General features: G+C 42.7%; 1 protein-coding gene across 2 annotated transcripts in view; it reads left to right on the forward strand.

The window, feature by feature from the left end:
* The first annotated feature begins 11527 nt into the window (after positions 1-11527).
* b3gat1a (beta-1,3-glucuronyltransferase 1 (glucuronosyltransferase P) a) overlaps positions 11528-22751 on the forward strand; it is an 81351-nt gene continuing 70127 nt past the window's right edge. For both annotated transcript variants that reach the window (XM_053873877.1, XM_053873878.1), the window contains exon 1: positions 11528-11844. The gene's annotated coding sequence lies outside the window, so the exon portion shown is untranslated. The remainder of the gene's footprint in view (positions 11845-22751) is intronic.

Here is a 22751-nt window from a genome sequence, read left to right on the forward strand (position 1 = left end):
TGCTGAGTAAGCGCCACCTAATGGAAGGGTCGCCAGGCGTTGGCTGTTGTGATGTCATCGAGGCAAAACAAGTTTTTTGAGGATGATCTCCTCGGCCAGGCAGTCGACCCGACTCCCACTTTCCATTTCTCAGTTATGTGATTGACTGTGATCTTTTCCAAGATGCACATCTCTGGTCGCCCAGTGTGAGTCAGAATTGACTCACCGACCAGCCTCACCAACTCCACAGGTACAGCAGCACCACAGCAGCATGTGAACTGTGAAAACAGCCAGAGCATCTATGCTCACCACTATCCATCCTGGAGACAGTTTTAAAGGCCAGTCGATTCATCGAAGAAAGCCTTTCTCAAGCGTGTGCAGTCGAATGTGCAGAGTGAGATATGAAGAAAGTAACTTTGCTTTTGTAAAGCGAGGTTACTCTCTTCAGTGTTGCAGCACTGAAACCGAAGATGGAAATTAGTGATGGGCTGATGAGGCTTCATGAAACAGTGTCCACTAGATGGTGCGCTCTGTGCTCAAAAATCTATGGATTTGAACAACCATTTCATTGAAAGTTCGCCTCATCTTTAAACCAACACCACCACTTACTGACCTTTAAAAATAAGTATTATAACTATAATATAGTAATAATAGCAATAATACTTTGTGTTTAATAATATAGTAATAACTGTTTCATGAAGCCTCACTGGCCCATCACTAACCAGCAATGTTCTGAAGGTGCGTCAAAATAAAGTGCCTGTGAATTCATTGGTCTCATGTGACTAAGCTCAAGATCTCGGAAGCTCATTACCCTGTAAAGCTTGTTATATTTGCCCCATCATTGTTTAAGCTGCAGGGTTCAGAGCGTGTGGAAACTGAGAATGACAGAAAATGAATGCATTTGGAAGCTGAATACTGAACTTTTTCCTCCTGCAGTTTAACAAAATAACCTGATCAGCCTCTCATCGTGATGGTTCCACACGGTAAGAGAGTCACTTTGGGTCACTCGCTGCTTCTTCCTCTTGTTCAGCAACTAATTCCATTTTGTCTTGTTGTGTTGTTTCCTCACCGACTAGAACAGTGATGGGTCTTGTGGTTTTTGTCACTTACTATTGGTCATTTTGCTTCATTTGATGTTGCTATTTGCATTAAAAGAATCCTCCTTGTTAATTCCACTTAATGTTGGTGTGAGTCTCTCGAAGATCTATAAAACAGGCTCCTTCAAAAAAGACTGAAAATGAGTGATGGTCCAGTGAGGCTTCATGAAACAGTGTGCTTATTTTTAGAGCTCAGTAGGTGGCGCTGTTGGTTTCAGAATTTGGTGAAGTTTCATTGAAATGGTTGTTCAAATCCAAAGAGTTTATTGCAGAGAGTGCCATCAAGTGGGCTCTGAAAAAGAGGACACTGTAGCCTCAACAGCGCATCACTACTGAAAAGGTAATGATGGTCAATGAAGCTTTATGAAACAGTGACCTCATATTTAGAGCTCAGTAGGTGGCGCTGTTGTTTAAAAAAGAGATGCCGTTTCATTGAAATGGTTGTTCAAATCCATAGATTTTTGAGCAGAGAGCGCCATCTATTGGGCTCTGAAAATGTGTCACTGATTCATGAAGCCTCATCAGCCCATCACTACTAAAAGGTCTGCTATAATCTCATCTGGTCATATTGTCACAATCAGTTATGGTCATAATGACCATGTTTTCAATAGCATTTGAATGATTTGGTGGTTTTACACTGTAATAACGGAACTAATAATGGAAATAATGTTAAATAATAAATAATAATAAATAAATAATGTCACGGCCAGGCTGAAATTGAGCACCCAGTGGCGGGCCGCAAAACTGCATCCTGAGGGCCACAAATGGCCCGCGGGCCACAAGTTTGACGCCCCTTGGCTAAAATACTTATCTCTATTAAATATCATTTTGTCATGGAAGCAACATCTTCAACAGTCATTGCTCCATACTATCCACAGCCAGCGTCATGACTCTTGACTCATCTGTGCCAAAAAGTGATGAGCATATTGGAGCTCAACTGAAACCAAAGAACCGCTCTTTAAAATCCCTGTGGAATCATGAACTCAGCGAGTAATGCTTGTGACAGAGAGTGAAAAATGTTCCCAGAGCGGCGGTGTCTGGGGGCCATCACCAATCCACACACCCTTCTGACATCATTTGTTTTTCAATGTCCTGCGCTTCTTCACACATATGTGTTTTAATATCGAGGCAAATGTGACAGGAGTTTTGCAGCCCACCCATGAGCCCCACCCGTCTGGACGAATACTGTGGGAAAATTCAAAACATTCAGTTTCACCTAAACATGCTGTTGTTCGAAATGTGTGGCACATGTTGCATCCCACCAACTAGGAAAGTGGTACATCGTGAATAAAAATAAAAATAAAAATAAAAATAAAAATAAAAATAAAAATAAAAATAAAAATAAAAATAAAAATAAAAATAAAAATAAATCACAAACAACAAGGCCTTCTGCCCTTCATCTTGAAGCAGCCAAAACACAGGTGTAAATTTAGACATTACAGCCAGTACATATGCATCACAGCCATCTATCATTACTCTGTGCTGCCCCTTGTCTCTATTATTGGATCCAAAGAAACATATTTGCACTGTTGTGACATCAGTTCTAAGAATAATGGGGTGTGACACTTCCATGACACTACCCTTCTCCCGGTCTCCACTGTTCTTCCCTGGTGAAGTCTGTGCCTCGAGGCTACCCCGGAAAATATGAGGAACACAGCTGTGTAAATGTGTCGCGCTGAGAATTTAAACAGCTTCAGACAACTCGCATGATGTGTTCGGGCAAATCTGAAATGGATGATCACATGGAGTTCAATAGTCATTTGTTGGTCATGCATTTCAAATGAAGTACATGGACATAACTCTGTGCACGCCTACATGCAAATGGATTTATTTCAGCAGCGTGTATCTCAGAGTTTTGTCCAGACACCTGGGTTGAGAGGAAAACAAGACACTTTTTGGTGAAAGAGGCAGACGTTCAGATGGAAACCCACCAATCTAAGTTGTTCATACCAACCTGGAGGAAGTGAGGTGGTTTGAAATTTTAGAAATGGTTTACACATCTCTACAGTCTTTTACCCTTCTGCCAACGCAGAAAAAGATTTTCAAACTCCCCTGTGCTCTGTCTGTCAGTGCAGTACACATGTGCTTTATCATATCCGAGCTCAAATATATTGATGCAACCACTAACATTTCATTTTCAATTATGACTTAAATCTACTTAGTCATGTTTAAAAGATGTACAGTAGCTGACAAGTGGAACAAATGTAGTCATAGCTAAAGACATTTACAACGTTTCAGACAAATTTACAAACTATTTTTTAGCAAACTCCTCTTTTCCCCAAGTTTGTAAGTGTATTTCCAAGTTTATAAATTTGTCTGTACAGATTGTTAAACGGACAGAACATCTTTCTGGATTTATTTTTTTTTTTGATTTAGTCGACTCCCAATGGTGATCCACCACTTTGGATCACATCTATCATTTGGTCGCCTTCCATACTGTAAAAATGTGTATACATTGGAAACACCTTGACAAACTGAAAACACAACGACTCACTCTGAAAACACCTTTACAAACTTACATAAACTCACACTTAAATACACTTACAAACTCAGGGAAAAAAAGAGTTTTCTAAAGAAGATTTTTAACAATGTAAATGTGTTTCGCTATTTGTAAATGTGTATATTTGTTTCAAAAGTTTGTAAATGTGTTTTGCACCGTACAAATGACCCTTTTTAAAAGAATAAAAAAAATCTCTTCCTCATTTTCTTCTCCCACAAAGTAGAAGTAGCATCCCTGCACATCAATAACAGTAATTTGGGTGTCACAGTAAGAGATTTACTGCAGCGCCTGCAAGTGACCGCATGTTTTTATTGCATTGTGTTGTGTTTTGTTTTCTCCCTATAGCTTCAGCTTGGGTGCTAATTGATCATTTATTTTACTACAGTCTGTCCCTCCTAATATTGTGTCTCATGTTTGTGGCGTCAGAAGCCTTATTTTTCAGCTGTTTATTATTGTGCATTTCTTTCCCCCATGAATATGTCTCATTTTTCTGATTTTCTGAGCATATTGTTTTGCCTTTCGTACCAATATCAGAACTTTACATGTGTAAATTCTGATATTGTGACTCCAGCTTCACCCGGCTAAAAGATTGTTGCCTGAAGACAAATAAAGTTTTTTATCGATTTCTATTCTTCTCATTTATAAGAAAACAACAATTATTTTCTGTCTATTCCGAAAACACTCAACATTTTTTGTGCTTATGTAAGCAACGGTTGCCCATCAAAAGTACGATTTTCACATTTTTCAAAGGCAGTTACATGGATTATCAATGAGGCTTCAAAATGACATTTCGAGGAGAACTATCTCATTAATTGAGAGCTTTGAAACAAACCCAATTTAATGCTGAAATGCGTTTTTCACATGTGGAAACTGCGTCAGTGCTGTCAACGTTCCGTGTAATTAATTACAGTGGAAGATTTAGAGTGTTACGACTGCGGCCGCATGAAATGAAGTGGGAGCCCATTTAGCTTAGCGGGGGAGCAGCGCTCCGCTAAATGCTTTCTGCCTCTTGTCTCTGTTTGGCGAGGAACAAGGATCAATGTCAGCAAATATTTCAGAGAACAGAGACGGACGGACTTGAGTAAATGATTCCGTAATGAGCATATTTGGAGTCTGGGGCTTGGATGTATCACCCGAAGCTGACAGAAAAGTGTTGAATTTCAGTGTTTACACAGTGGATCACCCCACTGCTGAGTGGCCAGAGCACTCTCCAGGTGGATGTCCAACTTTCATATTTCAGGCCTGTCGGCACCTCAGATAAGAGGGAGACCCCTGGGGGCGCGACCAGGCCTGGCTCCAGCGCCGCCACCAAATTGGGGCGACTTCCATCTGTTGCCTTGTCCTGAGTGTGTGCGTATTCATCGACCATATTTATCATCTGCTGAACTCAATGGCTCGCTGTTTCCCACTTATTAGGCTTGAAAAGATGCAGCAGATGGCTCTCTGAGCAAAAAAAAAAAACTGGAAGGAGAAAGAAAAATGACTGGGATAGCAGGCCATGAAAGATTTAAGGCAAACATGGCACACTTTAAACACGCATAAGATACACACACACACGAAGAGCTCTTGGCTTCACGCGTGTCCAGAGGAAGCACTGACAGCGACGTATAAATCAGACCATCAAGACTTGAAGGGTCCTTGATATATGGAGGCGCGGCCTTGACTGTGTGGCGTGTTGACATGTGGTGTGTGTGTGAGCGTGTGCATGGCTGTGTTCTGTTTGAAAGAAGAATAATGAAGCCAGGTTTATTTATAGCTCTTTATCCGAGCAAGTTTCAAAGGATTCATATATCAAAGGCAATCGAGCGCGAGCACACTGATGCCGACTCGCCAGCTCACCTGACCCATATGTGGGAGCAGGGCAAGTTCACTGTTCAGATGACAAGGTCCCACGCAAACCCTTTCTTTTTCCAGGATGGAATGACTGGGACCGTGTGGTTACATCAGTCCCTTAGCACTATCTTTCTCTACATGAGCCTCGCACTAGGTGTTCACTGATAGCATGGTCAAGTCCAAAGACTTTAGTGCAGAGAGCGCCATCTAGTGGGCTCTGACAATAAGGACACTGTTTCATGAAGCCTCAATGGCCCATCACTACCATTTGGGACTTGGAGGTTGTGTAGAAGGGTTTCCATCCATCCATTTCCAAACTGTACAAATGGATCATGAAGACACTTCAGGGTTGGATGGAAATGAGCTAACATGGACGGGATTCGATTTTGGTGAAGTTCTGTAGGTGGACTTGGACTTGGTCTCGCCCCCTCAAAGGTATAGCATGCCCTGGTCTTGCTCTTCACTCGAGTCCGGTGGTCTTAACCTTCAACCCTGATCCTCTTTGGAGAATCCTTGGATGTTTGATGCCTCTTGTCTTCAGGCCTAAACAGGTCTAAACAATTAACTTATGGCTGTTTTCGGACTGTGGGAGGAAACCAGAGTGCGTGACTTGTGCAGCAGCACGGAAAGAATATATGTTCAAGCCCTAGAAAGAAAGGATCCCAAAGCTGCCTCATGCCGGGATTGAACGTGCTGCAGTCTCGCTGCTGAAGTAAACACAAGACAAAAAAAAACCCAAACCTTTTGTTTCCACCAAATGTTTTCTGACTATTATTGACACTGACGCTGAAAAGATTGAATAAGCTAACGGGCTTATCTGCCACGTAAATTAATGAATTCATGTGGGGATTAAATAGAAGTGTTACATTGCAGAACAAACTTTTTGCCAGTTTAACAGTGTGAGACGAAAGGCGGCTCTGTCTTTGACAAACGCTTCTGAGTGAAACTTCTTCAGACAGTTGGAGCTCCATAAGCGGGGATCACGACTGGCAGCTCACCAGTCGTTCAACTCTGCCTTTTCTGATCTGCTCTGCGACTTTATTAGCATTTCCCCAGGTACGTTTTCTGTGAGGCAGTAATATTTCTTCCCTGAACTTCCTCTTCTTGATTCAGTAGACTGTGTTTTGTCCTATATACAGAGAGAGTCTATATATTTTACGTTGTTATATAAGAAAGTCACTCTTCGTCGCTCATATTCCAGGTCACTACTTGAACCTAAACGTTTATTTAGGGGTCTGATTTTACATTCATATCTCATACATCGAAGGTAGCTGCGATCTCAGGTTGATCATTTAGTTTGAAGGAGGAAACAAGAGTGTGTGGAGGAGGCGTTGCAGAGGAGGAGCAGGGCCAAAATGAAAGGCGTCCTGCACAACCCTCTCTCTCGATGATGAACTGTGACAGATGCAGACTCTCGCAGCGACTCATTGACCCTGGACCAGGAATGAACTCCTCTAATGCTACTTCCTGCCAACAGCTCAAAGACTATAACAGCCTGCAACCTTCACTGGATAAGCTCCTGGGTGACTGCTGAACATCCCCAATAACACGAAGGTTAATGAGTGTTCCCTCTTATTTTAGGGCTGTGGATGAAGGCTGCATACTTGGAGCACTTTGATGTTATCGCCAACAGAGCTTAGTATGATGCTCCTCAACAGTGTCACCAACGTAAAAGTTCAACAGCAGCAAAAGTCTCAATGAGGCTTCGTGCAAGAGTGTCCTTATTTTTAGAGCGCAGTAGGTGGCGCTGTTTAAAATGAGATGTTCATTGATTTTAGTGCAGAGAGCGCCATCTCGTGGGCTCAGAAAATAAGGACACTGTTTCATGAAGCCTCATTGGCCCATTGCTATATATTTGGACCAGCCGATGGGACTTGGTCTTGACCTTTCTGTCAGGTCCAGTCAAGGTCACAGCTATTATAAAAGATCTTTTTTGGTCCAAATAAAGCTTTGTTGCCTATAAATGAACCTGGAGATTGTGGACAAGAGTTTTATCCATCCATTTCTAAGCTGCACAAATGGATAATAAAGAAACGTCAGGGTTCATTCTTGGACTTGGTCTCACCCCCTCAAAAGTATAACATGCTCTGGTCTTGCTCTTCACTTGAGTCTGGTGGTCTTAACCTTCAACCCTGATCCCCTTTGGAGACTCCTAGAGGTACATGGCAGAGCTGCATCCCATCATGGAAGTGCCGCCCCTCCATCCTCACATTGGGACTTCATAATGAAAAGAAATGAGAGAAATGACTGCTGAGCCCTTCAGAAGCAGAGAAGCAAACATACTTCTGTTAGCCTCATGTGACCATCCCACCTCTAACAAAGCGTGTTGCAGAGTCTCCGCCTCATGTGCTTCATGATAGAATTAACATAATTCTGTTGCTATATATACATATCTTGTCACCCCCGAGGAACGAGTGTAGCAAAACCTGTAGTGCCTGCAGTACACAAGTCCTAAAACTGGACTGAAAGAGACACCTGCAGACAGAAAGCTGGGATATCATCTCCACATAGATTCACCATGAAGACAGCTCTCAGCTCCACACACTTTAAATTCCTCCTATGCAGCAAGGTTGCCCCTTAATTCCGATGATTTTTTTCTCCCCTCAATCCTCCGTGGGCGGCCAAACAAGTCCTCTCAGGTGGGAACACCCGTCATTTCCAGTCATTTGTGCTGTCAGACGTCTGTGTCACACTCCTGTGTTTTTTTTTTCCAGCACATCTAAACACCAGAGTTCCAGCTGACAGGCCCACTAAAGCTCAAAATACCAAATGGCACTTTGCAGCGAAATGTTGCATGCACTTGTCAAGTCATCTGAAGGATTTCTGCGGGTTATCCGGGCTTACCGAGCTACACACATCGTCGCATGAATACAGAGGCTCCTGTTTAGCGCTTTGAATTCATTACTGGCTTCCAAAATTCCTCTATTATTTAATGTTTTCAGCTGGCAAGGTTAATTAAAATGGTGTGAGATCCTTTTCATGCATGTGTTTTTCTCTTCCCATCCCCGAGGGCTTGTTTATCCTGATGTAATGTCCGGGACATCGGTCCCAGAAGCAGACGCTGGATGTTCCAGTGGTCCTGGCGGAGCTGCTTTAGAGAATCAGCTCTGGCCTGTGGAGCTCATGGGAGGCGAGCTGGCAGAGGGGAGCTGCTTTTTTTTCCTTTTTTTTCTGCGCAGACGCTGTCTCACCTCCACAGAACCGAGTCTTTATTTAGCGCCGGTGCCTGAAATTAGATGTTGAGCGCTGAGACGACCCTCTCTGCCTATCGCTGGAGCAGCTGGAGTTAAAGACTGCAGGATTCTATTATGCGGAACAAACAACCTTTGTGAAATTTTCTTCATTCCACCCAGTTGCCCGTTTGAGTGTGTGAGTTTGCCGCCGGTCGAGCATAAGGGGGAGCTTTACGTGTGACACAGTTGTGCCGCTGCCAGAATTAATTCTGCCAAAAACAACAGATGCGCTTGTCTTAAAAGGATATTCTCCACTTCTCCACACTGTACGGTTCAAAGTCTTTATCACGGTGATCTCTCCGGAGGCTGGCAGGATAGTGTGACCAATATGGATGCACGATGAAAAATGCAATATTTCGAGGTGAAGTGTACAGTTTTAAGCACTGAACTACATTACAACCCATGGTGAGACGCCTTTCCGTTGTTGTCTTACCCCATGGAAAAGAACGGCCTATAGCTTCTCAAACTCCAAATTGAGTTAAAGTATTGGCCTTTGTCACCATTAAAGAAGTTTTGAAGCTCGTGGTCAACTCATTGTCGCTGCTGGGGCATCAGATATCAACAATTGTCCTGTGGACTTTAATGTCCCTGGGTCATACTTTAGGTTTCCTAAAGGGCCACATGCCAAAAAGAAAGACAGTGATGACTACAAAACAAAATGATGGAAAAACATCCAAAATATACAGGATACTTAAGTAACAAGGACAAAATGAAGATGAAATGTGATTAAGGATATTAAGAAGTGTAAATATGTCATGAAACTGATTCAAATATTTCATTTTATCTGCTCTCAATTTGAATGTAAATGAACTATGGACGAGACGTTCAAGACAAAAAAAGGCCATTTCTTCAGTATTCCTTCAATGTGTTTTGAGAAACAAGAAAAATACAAAAATGGCCAATAAAAGAAGAAAATTTTACTCTTAAAACAAGAACATAAAGTGGTGGTGGTGACTATAAAAGAAAGAACAAAAAAAGTCAAAAAACAAAAAAAAAAAAAATTAAGAAAAAATACAACATATCATTTATAGTTTTAGTCTGACGTCAAATGGGCCACGAAAATACAGGCTTGGGGCCGCATGTGGCCCGGGAGCCACACTTTGCCCAGGTCTGCTTTAGGCTTTCAAATGAATCAAATGTCCCTGTGATGAGAAAATGTTAGGACGAGGGTTAAGTCTCGGGGTGGGGCTCCTTTCTCAGAATGCATTTGTGTCCCTCGTGATCGAGCTCATGGGCGCGTAAGAAGCTACATAGGCTACAAGTAATGTCACAACTGAGAGCATACGATCGTCAGGCCTGCGTTTGATCCAAAGCCCAGCTGCTCTGTCTCAACAGACAACAGAGAAGGTGTTGTGTTAGCAGCTGTCAATAGCTCAATTAATCGTGCTAGAGGTGAGTTAACTCGTGATCACCGGCACACATTTTCTATCTGTATCTTAAAGGAAAATGTCAACAACACCACTGGCCAGTAATGTAGCACATGTGGAGCTTTGTCAGAGGCTCCGATGTGAATCTAAAGCATGTTATTGATGGTATCTGTCATGTTGGGTTGCTGTGGAAAACAAAGCATGAATGGCCTCTGTTGCATTGATAACATCGTCCTCCAAGTTACATTTAGAACAGATGGAAAATATGGGATTAATTCGCCATAAATTCCCAGTTAACTCCAAGCTTCGGTGCGATAAATTGAGATTCAAATCCTGATGTACTGATGTATTGACAGCCCGAGTTAGCAGGTCCCCAGAGGATCACTGTTGTGACTTTGATATCACCTATAAGAAAACACTTTTGAAGTCTGGTCCATCTCTGACTGTCACGGACCGATACTACAGCAGCGCCACTGCATGACCCCAGTGAATATGAACTGAAAATATCACTATTATGATGGAGTTGGAATCTAAAATGCATTTAGAGGCAACAGTGAGAGGAGAGCGATGAGATGGGACCTCAGAGACTCCTGTCTGTTTTGTTCTTTACAGGACTATACTGTCATTGTGGCTCATTCCAGAATTGTAGGAGATTTTGACTGGAAAAAAAAGACAATAATGTTCCTGGTTTTCTGTTCTGTATTCGTCAGTACAAGTACAAGTTGTTCACTTACCTGTGCCATCTCGACAGTGGTGAAGCTGTAAGGTAAAGTGCTGTTTACGCTTCACCCAGCAAGATCGATCAGCTTCTTCTTTCCTTTAAAAAATGAAACTGCGTTTTCACAGTTATTTACAAGCAAAGTAGGACTCTGTGAGCTGTGAACCTCACAGAAGATTCGCCAGTCAATTGAGAGGCGCATGCATGTGCCACCATTGCAATTCACTCTGTGGTCCGTTATGGACTAGGTGAGGATGCCACGGTGCCAGGAGTCGAACCTTCAACCCTCTTGCTCAAAAGCTGCTTCATGGACATTTTATTTTCTTCATCACGCACACCTCATAGTATGATCCTCTTTTTGTGGTCAGTGATGAGTTTTTCTATTACGTCTCTTTGTTTATTTGATGACAGTAAAGTCAGGTTCCCTCAGAGAAATGGTGAGGAGCAGGGTCATCTGCAGGAGACTTTGCTGTGGATTCTTCTTCCACTTCAACCTCGCTCCGAAAAAAACCCCTTTGTGTTTCCTCCGGTCTTCATCCCCCGCGCGCTGCTCGGTGCAGCCGCCCACCCTGCTCCCAGCTTTAATGGTACATGCCATTAGAAAGCCCATCTCCAGAAGGGAGGAGAGTGAGGAGGGGGGTGGTCTCAATCTCAGCAAAGAGGCTACTTTAGTCCCCCAGCATAAGCGCATTCACAGATGTCTCCGCACGCTTAGCCTCGCCACCACCGAGCAGCCAGCGCTAGCGAGGACCAAGCGGAAGGAGGGAGACTGAGATATACAAAGAGGGGAGACAGGCAGGAGGGAGGGAGGGAGCAAGAGCCAGAGAAGCAAAGCTGCCACTCTGGTGTGATCACAAGAAGAGCGGAGAAAAACAAACCTCAGCAGCTGGAATCCTCTATCGCCTCGGATCCAGGGTCCTGCTGCATCTCCAGCATCCGAGACAGGTGTCAGCCGGCATCAGCAAGTCCAAGGGGGAGGTCATTTGAATTCTCCCAGAAGAGGGAGACAACACACGCACACACAGCAGGGACAGAAAGAAGGATTTCTGGAATGAATGGGACTCCTCCGCCGCATGCACTGGAATTAGCAGCACCCTGGGGAAGACTCCAAAATAAGGTAAATCACATGTTTACCACTTTGTCTGCCCCCAGTCCTCAGCAGAGCCGCGTCTTCTGTGGCACAGGACCTCCGCTACATCAGCCTATTTCAATGCTGCTCAGGCTCGGAGCGGAGATTGCCATCTTTGTCCCTGGGTCACAGTTGACAGCAGCGTGCTGCAAGTGAAAACCTCGCCTTGTTGACAAGCGGCAGATAGCTTCTGAGAAAAGTGTCACGGTGGCTTGATGAAAAGACCCGCCGCTAATCCCGATGACGAGAGCTTGGGAGCTGAGATAGCGGCTGGGGGCTCGTGCAGATTTCCTCTGCCGTCCAAACTCCATTTCCATTGGAAAAGTTCACTTCAGATCGTATGCAGATTAAGGCGCTGCGTATGCAAATGGGGCACATCAAAGAGCCGAGTTCCAGGTCAACGCTGGCTGGTTGGACGGCGACGGGATATAAAAAAGCTCTGTGAGTTCTCTCCAGGAAAACCTGACAGCACACTTTAAGTCTTGACCCTGGGGAGCCGCGAACCTCCTTCAGATAGAAAATTACAACTTGTTCAGAGAGGTAAACAAACCCGGGGCACTGGCTCGAGGAAAGAGAAGGTGGTGTCGAAGTTCAGTGGACTTCAGGTGTTATTTCTGACAGCCGTCTTCCTCCATGGACGCAGATCAAAGGGCTGTCTCTATCCTCAACAAACAATGCAGCTACAGTAAGATGATGTCTGTTTCTAGTTTGTCTCTGCTCTCACGGCTCTTGTTCTCAGTCCTTACTCATATGTCAGGACACATCAAGTCGAGCTGTGAGACTGGTCCAATCCTCCGCATCCACAGAGACAGTGGAGAAGGCGGAGCCAAATGCTTATCAATGAAAGGCAAACACATTTTTAAAATTATTATTATTATTATTGTTGTTGTTGTTGTTGTTGTTGTTGTTGTTGTATTGTTATTATGTTTTGTTATTATTATTACGTTATTATTATTGAGTTAAAGCTAACAATCTGTAATTCATATCAGTCCTAAAAATCAAAATTAAATAATAATATCCATATCATCACCTTAAAATGAACGCGCCTTTTGTTGTAAAACAATATAAAGCCATCTAATCTAATGTAATATCAAAACTGCAGAAACCTTACAAGAACAAGGCCCATTCACTACTCAAGATGAAAAGGTTAAGACAAAGTGTGTTTCATTAACAGGAGCAGGGCTCCTTTCATATTAAAAGAAAAAAGAAAAAAAGGTTATCGATACACTGATGTACACAGCTAAGTTCATAATCCAAACACCTCCTCAGTCAGTGCAGCTCCTACTTGTCTGCTGCGAATCTAAGTGTTTGTTCCCAGCTGTTTCTCACCCGGGTGTTAGCGTGCCCCCTGTAGCAGTGCACTCCTTGACCGGGTTTATATTTAGTTTCTGCTCCGTCAACAAGCGTCAGCAAGTAACATCCAGACGCTGTTGATGCAACCAGACGGCTTGTCATGTAGCGCACGTTCGTGGTTGGTGCCTGGACCGTGCCATTCATGAAGTGCTGATGGGACAAAATGCAGAGATGGTGCTGTTGCATTTCTGCCAGTGTAAGTCAGTGACTGAATGTTTGCATGCTATGAAACAGTCTGTAAAGTTTAGTAGATAGATAGATAGATAGATGGATTTAAAAAACACATTTACTGCAACATTTATGCTACAAAAGTTAGTTTTACAGGTGTATATCACGCTCCGCAGCACTGCGACAGCCTTAAAAGGAACGTAAACGTCGGTACAGACAGGTTATTTGCAGGTATCTGCTCATACAAACTGAGCGCGCGATAGGGTGAGCGCCTTCTGAGAGCAACACTGTCCAGGCCTGGGCAGCGTGTGGGCTTGTGCTGAGCTGGTCTGGCTACACCGTGAGCAGAGAGATGCAGGTTTTTCAACCCCACTCGGCTGGGCTAAATGTGCGAGTGTTTGATGTGGTTTCAGTGTGCGCTGTGCTTTGAAGGTAACTCGGCACCTCGCGGTTGCAGCTGTAGGCAGGACAAAGGAAGCGAAAGAGCCGACGAGCGGGAAAATAACTCTGTTTTTTATAATCACTTGCGGCCAAGTGAGTGTCAGTGTCTGAAATGATGTGTGTGAAGTGCTCATGAGCTCGGTTCTGATCAGTAGAACATCACACAGCTTGTAGTAGATATCAACAACTTCACGCTTCACCTTGAGTGGAATTATTTTCCAAGTCTCGCTGCAAATCACACGGCAGACGCCAGACGAAAAAAGGGAGCGCAGCCTCGTCTGGAGGTTTTCAGTGTTGAGAGAGATGCGACTGCAGCTTGATGAGTTTACAACGTTAATCTTCAGAGCTGCTTTTAGACAGCAGGCGAGAGAGTCGCAGTCTCATGTCTGACAAGTTCAATCTGACTTCTTGGTTTTTTAACCACCCACGGGTCGATGAGGGCAAAAGTGTCAGATCCACTTTACAGATTTTCATAAATGACTTCCTTCCCTACTAATTTATCTTTTAATATTTCTGAAGAAATATAGAAAATGTGTTGATATTAATCTGCTTTTTAGCCTTAAAGCCTGTGGACATTCTTGTCTCAAGAGAGCTGCCGTATGGTTTCAGTCTTTCAACTCTGTACTTGGGAAATAATCTTTGTAAATTCTCTTGTTTTGACACAAGAACGAAGCCGTTCCCTCATAAGAAAATCGGCTCAAACACCATCTCCTTTTGTCTTTATTGACCCAAATTCTGCCTCATGTTTTCAGCTTTACCTTCGTTGTTATTCAATATTGATATTTTTGTTTTCATTTTATAAACCTGAACTGCGCAAACGTTGGGCTCTTATAAACCGCAGGAGGTTGCGATTTCCATCCTGCAGTTTTTATTTAATGATCTCAGAACAACAGCCAAGACGAAAATGAAACTCAGCCTTCTGATGTTTGGTCATAATCCCATCAATCTAACATCCACCTAATGCAAACATGAGTCAACATTACATGAAAATTGATGACCAGTGCAACAAAAATGCTCATCACTTGTAGGAATAAGGGGCTATTACATCATCACCAGACTAGCAATAAACACTGTTTACATCATCTGGGTGCAAACATTGAGCATTCCTGTGAACACTTTGGCGTGACTAAAACATTGCGCTACACATGAGGCAAATGAACCATGCACTTGTTCCCAGTCTACATGGCTCGACAGAAGGGAGTCCATTGCCAGGTGGGGAAGGAGAACAGCCCTCTGTTGTCACTCTCTATGTCATACATGAACTTGTTTTCCCTGTAAATGGAACTGAAGTCGAAAGCAATTTGGTGCTGTAAATCTTTGCTGTCAAAAGAAACCAGCGATGTTTTCTATTCGTGTCTATTTAGTCCTGTTTCTGCTGCTGAAAGAAAAGAAAAGAGGGCAAGATGAACACTATACCGGCTTTAGGCCTGTCAACAAAACGACTCAAACTTGTTGAATTTAAATCTATGTGATGGGGTTGTGAGTCCTGGCAAATAATTATGCCCCTGTTGTTACATTGGTCTAATGCTTTGCATTGTAAGGACCAAAGTGGAGGGGGCAGACTTGCCGTGGTGACCCCAGATGTGAAAAGACAAAAGACCATTGCTCTCCAACAAGCTCTTGATTCGCAGGGCTGAAGGTGCAGGAGGGTTTGTCTGGAACAAACAAAGCACAGAGGACCTTTGTTCTTTGTCAGTCAGGATCTCCTTCTGCCTCCCAACCCACAGTGTTATTGTCCATAGAAGACAATGTATTTCAGTATCATGGCAGACGTTTTTAACGTTTCATTTTTATTTGGAAATTTTCAGACTGAGGCTGTCGAACAGTTAAATTAAGGCCCAAAACCAAACCAAGTGGGAATATGAAGTTTGGAGAGATGTCCAGGAGACCAAAGGACTTGATTTCACAACAATGTTGGACAGGACAACAGGGACATGTTAGTAGCCAGGACCACTCTTCCCTTTGTTGACTTTCTCTGGTGTCGCACGTCAGCGAGCCAAATGCTCCGCCGTGTCCCACAACATCAACAATACAACATGGATGTTCAACAGTAGGTTTTTACTTCTTCTGAACAAACAACAGTGGGCTAGCATCCAGGCTAACGTTAGCATCCTCACACCTGTGACACATCTATCACCGCAGCATAGGCTCCGCCCATTTCTTCTCCGTTGGTTCACCAAACCAGGTGAGATGATCAGCGCCGATGCAAGAGGCTGCAGAAACGTTGGCGCTGTCATTTCCAAAACGTCTCCAACACTGGAGATGCAGGAAACAAAAAGCATGGCAGCCAATGACACGCCGTCTTTACGTGTGACATCATCAAGTGTCGTCCCAGTTCTGAGGGACGTCAGTCACTTCACTTGGTCGTTGGAGGGCGCTTCATAGTGGAGGGCGCTCACAACCAAGTGCTAGTGTTGTTACTGAGCTGGTCACAGTTGCATGTCAGGTCTGCATCACCAAGCTGTTCAAGCTCATATACAGTAGACCAGCATCCACTGGTAACTTCTTTTAGGTAGTTTGAATCTCCATTACCTTCATGAACTTGATAGTCTTTGGGCTGTGTAAACCAACACACGTGGACAATAGAAACTCAATGGGAACATAGCTCCAGATAGAGCACAGAGGTGAAATGACTCTGTTTTCCTTGGTACTCACCTCATTTATAATCACTGACATAAAAACAACATTGTGAACTCAACTTCATTTCTTGACCCACTGCTTCTCAGAGCATGATATCGTGAACTGATGTTGGAGGTGGACAGCAAATGATGTTCAGTTCTCACTGTTGCAACCGTCTGCAGGCCAGCATCCATTATTTTATCACCAGTTGACTAATCCTGTTAGCACATAAAGCTGAATCAAAAATGGAGCCCATTGATTCACTGGCTGCTCTTGCGAATGTGTCAGTTGATTTTGTTGATCCGACATCGATCGACATTGGATGGTGAGGACGCATTAGTCAAGGCAGGGCAGTTTGTTTGTTCTCCTCTGCGCCGTTTTGGTTGAATATATATATATATATATATATATATATATATATATATATATATATATATATATATATATATATATATATATATATATATATATATATATAAATGAGATGATGTTTTTTTTTATTAATAAATATAATAATACATAAACAAAGTGTACACATATTGTTTGAGGTCCCTAAGGCAGAGGCTTAAAACACCCAGTGCCCTTTTTTTAATTCAGGGGCTGAAAAAGTTTTGAAGCAAAATCAAGACAGAGCGTGTGAGTGTGCTTGGCCTTGCGGCGGTGTTGTTGTACCGCTGTGGATTAACCTCTACGGAGTCAGTCTGGCTGCCCATTAACACTGGCATTGTTCAAGCCCATTAATGGGATGTAGAGGAATTAGAATCCCCTCAGGTTCACCGCAGTAGTCCAGACTGGCCAGTGGGGCCTGGGACAATAGCCCTGACCCTAATCTTTACAGTGAGGTGCAGCGTTGAAAATGTCTGCGCCGGGGCTAATGCCTGGAGCTCTGGAGTACAGCACAAGTGGGCTCACTCCGAGGGGACTGCGTGCCCTTCCATCTGAGGATGACGTAAACTCCAACTTTGTGGCCTGAAATCACATGGTCTGCGTGGGGACGATGGAGTTCATAACACTACTTCGGTTCTAAAGCTAAAAATATGCCTGTAATACTGTAATCTTGTGTAATATAATAACACTGTTTATGTTAGCAGCTCATCTAGACATAAGAGAGGCGCTGGGATAAGGGTCAAGCTATGGGGTGGTTCTCCTTAAGGTTTTTAAGTTTGATTTCATGTCACTTGGTTTATATAGCACCTCACATGTTCATGCGCTTCACTCAGGGTGCGAACTAAAGTAACAGCTTATGATAAGGGTTGGGCCAACACACTGATACAATGATATATAGCAGCATTATCTATTGAAACAGTATCATAAGGGACCTGGTGATACCCAAACCTACTTCTGTGTGTCGGAACCCCAGCCACCCACTAAACACCACGCAATGCTGCGAGAGTGGAAACATTATCATTCCATGCATCAACCTGCCGACTACTGCGTCAACATCAGGGTTAAAAAAGTTTTAGTTTTTTCAATAGTTTGCTTTTTTATTTGTTTTTTTATTTCATTTTAGTCTTTCAAATTCAGTGAGGGTTTTTAGTTTTTGAAAAATGCTTAGTTTTTCCTTCAATATTGCGCACTGGAACAAGATTGAATATTGAAATAGGTCACAAAACTAGGCAGTAATGAAAACTCAACAGACAACACCACGTAAAAGATACATTAAGTTTGGTAAGATGAGGCTTTTGCCCAACTACGACTATCTACTACCACTAGTCAGCATTGTCAGGTCGTCGACACAAGTGATGTAATGGACTTGACGTGCCGCACCTGGCCAACGTCGTTTGTAAAACCAGCCCAGGCAAAATAAATAAGTAAATCATCTCAAAATGCTTTTTTATGAAATAAACAAAGATGAAAACAAAGGACAATTTTGTAATATTTTTTTTTTAGTTTTACAAACAGACAACAGTTTCAGTTTGTTATCATTTTATGAAAAAATGTCATTTTTATTTTTATTTCAAGATTTGTCTGTAGTGTACTGTAGTTTATAAGGTTTACAGTAATTCATAGTTCATTCATAAATTCATGATAATTTACACGTTTTTTGGCGGCATACAAGTTTTTGAGGCACAATTTCTGCAACATAAGAAAAAAAAAACCTTCTCAGCTTTAAATAATGGCTTCAATAAGCAATAGTGAATTATTTATGTGAGATTCATCTCTATCCTAATGATCTTTTTAAAAAGTAATCTCATTAAGTGTGTTTGTGTTTGGCATGCTGTAGGGCACCACTCTGGCTCCAGATGAGAAAAAAAGATCTGTGGGGCAGCTGGGGTTGTGGTATCACTTGTGCTCACATTCATCTGGCCTGCTGGAGATTAGAAGATGATTCTCCTGCAGGCGTAAGCATGTGCAGTCACACGTCTGTGTATTCAGACCCACACAAAGACACACACTGGCTGTAATGTCTACAGGCAAAAACAATATGTGCAGCTCTGCGAGCGCCGCAGCAGCCATTGTCACGGCGCATTCTGCCACACACAGACAAGAAAAGGGGGGCACACGTCACCTCAGCGATCACGTCTCCTTTTCTCTGAATCACTAAATCTCACACAAGGCGACGACATAAAAGAACATCAATTTGACTCCGCGAGCTACAATCAAAGATGGCATTCCGGATGGGGTCAGAAGCTAGAAATAATAATTCTGTGTAGCGACTCTTATGATGGCTTCCTCGACACGGAGGTGATGCGAAGTGACAGTGACAGTCAACGCGAAAGGTCAGACCTGGTTCAGGCCAAACAAAAAGATGAAGTCATTGTGTTTTCTGTACTTTCCTACTGCGATAGAGGTCAATATGATGATCAAGGAACCACAGCAGGGTTTCCGCTACATGTAAACAATGCCTCATCCTAAAGGAGAGCCAACATGCCTTGAGAAATCTCTTTTTAAAGATGTAAATTTCATGTGATCAAGACATATTAAAACAAAGTGGAAACAATGAATCAGTTTCCTCATAATCTCTAGTCTAAAATTTTGGGATTTGAGCAGCCATTTCAATAAAACTTGACCTCATTTTTAAACCTAAACCATTCTAAAAATAAGGACACTGTTTCATGTCATCGACCCATCACTAATCGCAAGAAATGGATACCAGATAACACATCATGGTGGCTGGGAGAGCTTTTTTATTGTCGCCATTTAAAAACATAATAATATATATGAAAAAAAAAATGTTATATCACCTTATTTAAACTAAAGCTCTTTTAATATCTTGAAAATATTTGTATAAGAATTTCAATTTCATAAGAATTTCAAATATATCCAGAGTAGTGGCTTATATATATATATATATATATATATATATATATATATATATATATATATATATATATATATATATATATATATATATATATAACCCTGATTAAAAAAACATTATTTCATGTTTTCGATGACTCATATTTTTAGCTGGAAGGAACAAACATTATAAAGGTTGTTTATTTAAATATGTGAATGACGTTTCATGGAAGCGTCGCTAGAATCTCATATCTTTGGAATATATATTGCATATCTTTATACAGTAGATTTGTTAAAACTGGTGCCTGTGACTGGCGATGATGGCGTCTTTTCTTGTCACCATTGTATGTATTCCATATGTGAGATAAGCATCCTTCACTTCACTGCAGTAATTACCCGCAGACAAACAGACAACAACAACAACAACAACAACAAAATCCTGTTATTGAGGTACAAGCCGGCACTCTCAATTACCCTCTTAAGAAAATCCGAAAAGCTTTGGTGAAAATCCCTCAGCCTTCCTGACAGCTCAGTCCACCTCAGAGAGGCTGAAGGATCCATGGTGGTGTGTTTTAAAAATCATTCCATACATGAATCTATATTCCTGCTCGGTTGTGACTGTATTCTTCTGGCTCTGGGGATCCAGTTAGTGGATGAATTGTTGGCAAATTAACTGGCATAAATGGATCCAGCAAAGTCAAGAGAACGTCAGAACATTTGAGTTACGAAATGTTCCTGTAATGAGGAACACAAGTGGGTGTTGGTGATCAGTTAGTGAGATGATCTTATGTGGAGGAGAAGGGAGTTAATACCATCATACTTTTGCTCCACACTTCAGCATGGCTCTAACTACGGTTGTTTCTTCTTGTGTACATGAAGAAATACCGGGAAAAAAAGACTCATTCGAGTGGTGGAATATTTACCTAAATAATTCCTGAAGCTTCCCGTGTTGCTTTAGTGCAGCAATCCGTCACCAGATGATAAGATAAATTGCTATTAGAATGTTGACAATTGGTTTCCTTTTTCATGTGGATTTTAGTCACGATGCAGGTTTGAATCTTGACAGAGTGGGATTCTGTCGGTCGGTCAGTTTCACAGGGCAGGAGTTGTATTAGGTAGACATGTAACAAATGGAAGAGGGCTGCAGCTCCACATTTCCAAGTCAAACCAGCGCCGTGGTTTTGCTCCCAGGGGCTGCAACGTGAAGCCCACCCCCAGGCTTCAGCTGCACAGCACCGACGTGACGGCTCTCACCATTGTCACTTGAGAACTATGTGTGGAATTACTGAAGCAGATTTGAAGCAATAACTGGGTTGTGCTTCATCAAACTCTCCAGATTTCCAACTGTACCTCGTCCTCTTCTTCTCCTTCTGGTTGTTATAACAACAAGGGCAATATCACATGTACAATATGTGTGTTTGCATCTTCCTTCAAGCGTCAGTCTTCTGCTCCTGTGCTTCCATCCAAGAGCATTTTCACGCTTCAAACAATCGGAATGAAAGCGCTCAAAATAAGGAGGAATGAAGTTTTAATATAGCTGATGAAAATGTGGAGGCTGATGTCTGTGATGTAAAAATAGATGGGTGGATGCACTCTCTGTTGGTCTTTTGTTCATGGACGTGCTTAAACATGTTCTGTTAGTTCGACCAGCAATAGAGAGCTTTACATGGCAATAAAATGTTAAATTGTTTGGTATTTTAATTTTGTTTATTTTAAGTATTGCATCTCAGTAAATGTTCCAGGGAAAAGTGTGAAATGCATAGGGACTGAAACAAAATTGTACTCCAATTTAAATCACACTTCTCTCCCAGAATGCATTTCAATCAGAAAAGTGACAACGCGACCAACACACTGAAGTGTTAGCTGAAGTGTGAAGTGTGTCCTCACACAGTACCGTCTCGTACAGAGGTACGACCACAGATCTGCCAGTGATGGATCAGTCAGCGCTGTCAGTCAATGACCTACCAACAGCGTCTCTATAGTGATGGACCAGCACAAGCAGGTATCCAGTCAGTCGTGCAGTTATTAGTGTCAAGAGTAAATCATCATCATCATCAAAACGGCTTTGAAAAGAGAAAAATTCGGTGGCGGGCCGTGCGTTTTACATCGAGTCTCCCCATACGTACGGAAGGGAGCCATTCAAGAAGTGAGAGAGAAACAGAGGGGAATCATGACAGGTGTGTGTGTGTGCATGCGCCTTGTATACCAATAGACCTACATTACCATATACCACGTCGACAATAAAAGGTCAAAAGTAAAGTAAGTAAACAAGTAAACCTGCCTCCACACAGCAGCGGTCCACCTCCTCATATGTCCAGCCAGAGTCCGCGACTTGAATTCTGCCAGCAACAGACTTCAGTCATTATAAGATGTTTCTAATGGGATTTTTCAGCGAATAACACATGAAAACCGACACGTTCAAGACCACCTCTTTCCACATGGTTTCAATACGTTTGATCAGGTGAGATTTTTAAAAATAGACCAGTTTTCTGGCGGTCTCATGGAAGCCGTGCCACACCACCAGGCTACTTTATACATGGCAGAAGCTTTGTTGTACACTCTTTTGCAGAGTCTCAGTTTCGTATCAGAAGACTCCAACAAGACGGCCACAGTTCACCGACAGCGGCACAATAAACATGTCGGAGTAGAATCACACAGCTGTGCCATGTTAAACGTGAGCAAAATAAATATCTCAAACATTTGCACTCACTGAGCGCTAAGCCTGCGGTAGCCGCTTCATTGGAAGTGGCGAACTTCCTCTGCCTGGTTATCTCGCCGGTGCGGCTGTAGACATAATGCAGGGGTGGAGAAGAGCGTGATATGCGCTAGAATGTCACTAAACATCCGTGGTTTCATTGCTCTGAAGCTAGTTTTGCTTAAGCCACAGGCTTCCGAGAGCAAAAAAAAAGTAGTAGCCAGGAAATGACAGTACGAGTATCCAGTCACAGGACACGTGCAAGTCACATTCAACATGAGGCCAGCTACTGTACAAGGCCTCGCTGTCCCCAACTCATGATTTGATTGGCTCTTGCAACTATCCAGCAACTATATGTGTCGGTTCACTCTGAGGGCAC

This window comes from Synchiropus splendidus, chromosome 8, assembly GCF_027744825.2.
Source record: "Synchiropus splendidus isolate RoL2022-P1 chromosome 8, RoL_Sspl_1.0, whole genome shotgun sequence".
NCBI lineage: Eukaryota > Metazoa > Chordata > Actinopteri > Syngnathiformes > Callionymidae > Synchiropus > Synchiropus splendidus.